Source organism: Neodiprion virginianus, chromosome 2 (genome assembly GCF_021901495.1).
Source record: "Neodiprion virginianus isolate iyNeoVirg1 chromosome 2, iyNeoVirg1.1, whole genome shotgun sequence".
NCBI lineage: Eukaryota > Metazoa > Arthropoda > Insecta > Hymenoptera > Diprionidae > Neodiprion > Neodiprion virginianus.
This window is the reverse complement of record NC_060878.1, coordinates 29222026-29228209: the sequence shown is the minus strand read 5'-3', so window position 1 is coordinate 29228209 and position 6184 is coordinate 29222026.

Genomic DNA, 6184 nt, shown 5'->3' with positions numbered 1-6184 from the left:
ACCTCTGGATAGATACGATCTGAAATTAATGGTAGCCCGATCTCTTATTTCCCTTCCTCTCGATCCTTTCGAACGTTGCAGGCTATTGTGGGCCCGTATGTTCTGCCTGTAATCGATGTATATGAATATACCGCTCGTTTTGATCTCATCTTATTGCAATAGCACCGTCGAGGTGGGGATCAGTGATCACGTTACTTGTACATACACAGATTCGTTAATCTTTGAACATATATATGTATATGTAATACATACCTGTGCGTACAGACGCACGTATGTGGGTATGCGTAAAATTATAAGTGCCGCTATGTCGCCGGATAACTGTACTTGTTCGTAAATCTGCTTGTTAGTTTATTTTCTCACTGCAATCGACCTTGCCCATCTTTAACGTATCCAGCAATATACTGGCCTAGCTTATAGATACACGTATTATTACCCATACCGATGCAACGTACAACTTTATCCTCTCGGTGAGTAGGTTTTGTCCAGTAGATATAGTCTCGGCGAGAGTACCTATAGGTACTGTATATACCTACTCTATACAGACGCTTATACCGTTATGTATGTTACACTTATTATTACAATATCGTAAGGATGCCCTGCGATCATCTTTGCAGGTCATACGGGTGTCGCACTGAATTGATTTTCAGCCCTTCGCGTGTACGAAGAAACTTGCTGAAAAACATTGGATCAGAAAAAAATCAGCGCTTTTAATTCCAACACACGTTTCATACGCCCACATCGTTGATTACAAATATCCAATTCGAACTAAATAAAGTTCGACGGGGACAATCCTGAGGCCTGCTACAGAACTGCCGAACTGGTCATATTTGTATTATACGTGTTATACTTATCCATACGTGCACGCATTTACTCATTTCAAATACAATCTCATTGGATTCTATAAAATTCTAAAACGAAAGTGGAAGCGTGTAATTTTGCGCCCTGATTCTCGGAGACCAGACAAACTAATGAAGATGTGCGCTATCCGATACTGTAGTTCACACCCTTTGCGTAATTTTCGATTTCAAAATAGCATCTATATCTAAATACTTGGAATAACTCCTACGTATATTTACGTAGCTTGCGCCGATCTCGATGAAATATGATAACATGATATTTATTTAGCCTTACGCAGTCATGTTTCTGAAGTCGAACGGTGTGTTTCAGAGTTTCGCTGAAACTGTTTAAGTATAGTTTTTCAATAAAATATTGAAAGTTTCCTGAAAAAGTACAAAAATAAAACAAAAACTTACTTTCGACGTGTCAAAATGTCAATAATATTGGCGGGATGCACTGAACCCACCCCATGAATTGTGCGGTGTTGCAACTGTGTTCCTGCAATCCTTTAATTCTGCAGTTTCTTTCGCACTTAAATCTGCAGCCGTAAGCAGAGCGTAAAATTTATACCTGTATAGCTGCATATAAACCGCATAAATATGATAATTTACGTAAATAACAAGCTTTTTGCAATTTGAAAAATCTCTACCGTACTGCGGGGCACAGCGTAGAGGCTTAATACGTTTCCTCGTTAGAGCGTGCAGGTGAAAAAGTATCGAGTCAGAAAAAAATCAAACAAAGAAAGTAAAAACGTAGTATAAAAAAGTTATATGAAAACGTGGAAAAGAAAAATTAATTATTCAAGAGCTTCGTAAAAATTTGCGAAATATTTTCGCAGATAAAGGTTCTCGTTCGGGGCTGGGAGGGTTTTTTGCGAAAGGTGCGGGATGGCGAGCGTCGGGCGTCGTATAGGTGGAGGTGGAGGTGGAGGTGGCGGCGGAGGGAGGCGGCGGAGGCGGAGGTGGGTGCTGGGTGCTGGGTGTTGGGTGCTGGGTGCATTACGACGTGGGCAGGGCATGGGCTAGCTCGCGGGGAAGCCGAGGTCTAGGGGATGGGATGGGATGGGACACGGGGGTATGATGCAAGGTGCACGCGGGGGATGGGTAGATGCCCCAGTAAAAATCGATCGCACCCCCACTCTTTTCCTACTTTTTCCCCTGTGGAGGTCTCTCGCAGAGCTACGCGAGGGTGAAGTAAGGGGCGCCCTCGCGTGTGTGGGTGTGGTGTGGGGGTGCGTGTCCTGGCTGCCGTCCGCGTGTGTGGAGACCGGAGACGGCGTCGGAGTGTGGTGAGTGGCAACGCCGCCTTCGGCGTCGCGGCGCTCCTGTCGCCCGCTGCAACGATGAAAAATTACCCAGTAGCTGCAGCGAGCTTTTTCCGAGCTCTACGTCGTCTAGTGCGGAGTTTGCCAGGCTGACAGACAGCTGCAGCGGAGCCCTGATATATCGACCAGGGGGCCGGGGGACCACCCAGCCAGCCACCCGACACACTATTTTCTACACACCACATCCAAGATGGTTAACTTTTCAACTCGTCCGCTCTCTCCGTCTCTCTCACTCTCTCGCAGAGCTCGCGGTAACGAGGCTATCGCGCACTGAACTTGATTACCCGTACGCGTATCCTCACCTACATCAATCCGCAGGACGCGTTCGCCCCGAATATCAACCGCAGCTCCGACTCCAGATTACGAACATGCGTTACATTCCCACTTCCCGATACACGTCTCAACATGGCTTCCGTGACTGACCATTCGGTGCACACTTATCACGTGCATTTCCCTTGCCCTTTGAGCCGGACCTTATTTTCAACAATGCAATTCATCAAGCAGGAGTAAAAAAGTAGAAATGTCGATTGACGAAAGGACCGGAATATCGATTTTCATAGACGCGAAAATCTGTTTCATTAAATCATTAACTGTCGAAAGTCCAAGTATAGAAAATTGTAAATATAGAAAATCGAAATACGGAATGACAAAATATAGAAAGAACAAAACATAGAACTGTATACGATTCCATATTATTGAGAGGAATTCTGACGATTCTACCGATCGACGTTCCATGTTCTGACCTTTCTATTCTGTTACTTCTCCTTACTTCAGCTTTTAACATTTCTAAATTCCATAAACGAAGTTTTTGCTTCTTTAAGAATTTGATATTGTGGCCCTGCGATTTTTTATTCGTTTTATATTTTCACCCCCACCCGATCCAACCACAGAATCTAAGTATAAGATTCGTCTTGATCGATTCACGTACTCGAATCTTGGGAGTGAGCAATTTTCTACATTCTCGAATCAAACGATTACACTGATCTACAACCAAAAAACTGCACATGTTTTTTTACGCTGTTTCTTATAGATTTTCAATCACTGGAACCGGGAAAAATGCTCAAAACATTCCATCACGTCAGGTTTTTTTAAATGCGTGTTTGTAGTTTCATTTGTAGTGAAACTCCCGTTTAACTCGAAATCTGGTATCCTATTCCTGATGCTAAAAATCTTATGCAAAAGTGATTTCTTATTTCCATTTAATATGCATTAGAGTGAGAACGAAGAATAAATACAAACAGGGAAACAGAGAATCGAAAGCGGAAGCGTGTTCGGAGAAGAATCAAAGAGAAGAAGAAAAGGTTTCATAGGCAAAAAGAACGAATATGGAATGTTAAGTACATTTCACGAAGAAATTGTTTGTTTAATTTTATAAGAAACATTGTTTAATTTATTGCAATGATATGGTGGTTTTTTCATTATTGTTATGCTTTATTAATGCAAGCGTCTCTATTTTGCAAAAATACTGTACGTGATGGAGGGAAATGGAAGTCATTTTTGGATTCAGCACACTCGTACAAAACATACTATTTACCAACAACGTCACATGCAGATGAAAAAAAATATTCTTTCGCAGATCTGTGTTATCAAGTTTAAAATTTCCTAGAGCATAATCTATTTTTACCCCTCTAATTTTGGATACAATTAATTTAGGAATTTAGCATCGTGAATACCCGTAAAGGAGAATTTTCAAATTATACACGTATATGCAACAGCTTCATCAACTTTGTAAATTTACAATCTTCAACCGCCCAAACTGTTTTTCTTGAATATGCAGACAATTTGTTTGCAGGCTTCAATTGAGGTGTAAGTTTATTTCAAGCAATATACTAGCACTCCAACTCAATTGGTAGTACCTACTTAAATTTGCAGCTCGATTTGCAGACATTTGTCGGGGTCGCTTATATTTGGGAGCAAGTATCTTTTCAAAAAAAAAATTATTTCTAACACTTTTTATTTATAAAGGAACTCTTGGATATGCAGGTTGATGAATGAAAAAAGCCGTAATATCTTCCAACGTTTCGGCGTTGATTACACCTAACATTTTTTTATGTCTATGCCAAAAATACGCGTTTTATTGAATACTTTGCTTTGAGCAAAAAGTTCAAAGTAATATGTTTATTGAAAATTGCTACTGGAATTTGAGAAATTCAATGAAAAAGATGAGAAATTACAAAATTCTTTAGCGATGATTAAACATACTCAAGTCCTGAACAGAATTTAAGAAGAGTCGTCGTACGGTAGGATTTCGCAAATGATCATTAGTTATGACTTTTCCTCGACATCTGAGGTATTGCACGAAACATGATTAAGTATTGCATACAGGAGAAAACGAATATTTTGTACTTTCAAAAAAAAACATGTTTTGATGTCCCAGCTAGCAAGTCAGAATTATAGATCTTTATAGTAGTACCTTAGAAATAAATTAGAATTCTAAACGAGGCGGCTAGATAATGACCGAATATCAAGCAGATTTTTAAAACAATTCACTCGGAGATTTTCATAGCTTCTCACAAGGAATCAAAGATTTCAAAGTAATCCAACAATTTAATGACGTAAAATCGAACCTTTCACGAGCGTGCTTAAAGGTATCCAAATTTGATAGATGTATCGAAGACTTTACGGTTTTTCACAGAAATATGAAACAATACCGCACGTTAAAAAAATCTTCATTGATTTAACAATTGAAATATCAACACCCGTAACCAGAGTGTCTTGCATACAGATTGTTAATCTACTGACAATGCACACGAATTTGAAATGGCGACCAATTTTCGCTGTGCAAATGGGTCTGTCATCAATATGTATGGAAAAGAATTCACTTGACTCCTCCGCGCAAGCGAAAGTCACATTTCCCTCTAACTATAACTTCACTGCTATGCAGTAATTTATGATCCTGACGGTTTAATTCGTACAGGCTTCCGTTAAAGCGAATGGTTTTTCTTGAATTCTTTATAAATGAAACAAAGCGATGTAAGCTTTTTTTCAATATCGGCCATGACTTCAAGAGATCTAACTAGTTCGTTCCGGTATTTTTTAAAAATTGGTTCCTTAATTATGCTAATTACTCAAAGCAATATAGCATTCGGGATATATGTCTTCTCCAAAGTTCCTCAGCGCTCGTTGATCCGCAAATCGTTACAATCAATCGAGACTGAATTAAATTCGGTTCAAAATTGTCAAATAATTCGCACCTCTGCAAGATCCTGCTGAATATTCCGACGAGGCGCGGTGCAGTTGGCACTTGCGTCGAAGCTGATGGGTTTCGCATTTCCCAGGGCAAACATGTAATAAAGTCTCATTGCCATTGTCGCTGTGAAATCGTCATCGATCATGACTATAGTAGGAACAAAGAAAGTCCACGCTAGTAGTAGATTGGAACGAAACTTGTAGCGTTGAAAACCGAACAGAATATCCGAAATCTCGCGGAAATATCGAGGTGATCTTTAACAATCTATTACAGCTAGGACCTCACATCCTTGTGCATACCGTAATTCATACTATACGCACTGATTTTGTCAGCGGTCTTGCTCCTTGCGCACCTGTGGGGTTCATCCTTGATACGCGTACAGCCCGCGTGGTAATGGATTCGAACTACCTTGAGTATAATTCAACTTGTACGTATACGTGAGGCATAAGCGGGCGTTCTGTTTGCAAAGGAGCGGCTGTGTGGTAATATTTACATTCCGCGCCGGTGTTGGAAGGTTACGAGCTACGGGATTCCAAACTGAATCCGCGTAGTTAATCTTCGTTCAATGTCAAATTTATACTCTGATCGACGAATTAGCGCGCTGCGTTGACAGTTGCGTGCACATTATCTCGTCCTTGTTTATCTTTTGATAGCATAAAAGCTGTGCGACGTCAGTCGATTATAGCGAACAACGTCGATCAAGCGTCCAGGCATCATAGCCATAGAAGTTTGTTTTACCTCCAGTAAGCACACGAGCTAGTCGACTTCATTTTTTATTCATCCACGCATGTAACGATCTATTTATAGTTGTGAAGTAAAGTGAATGGTCGAAA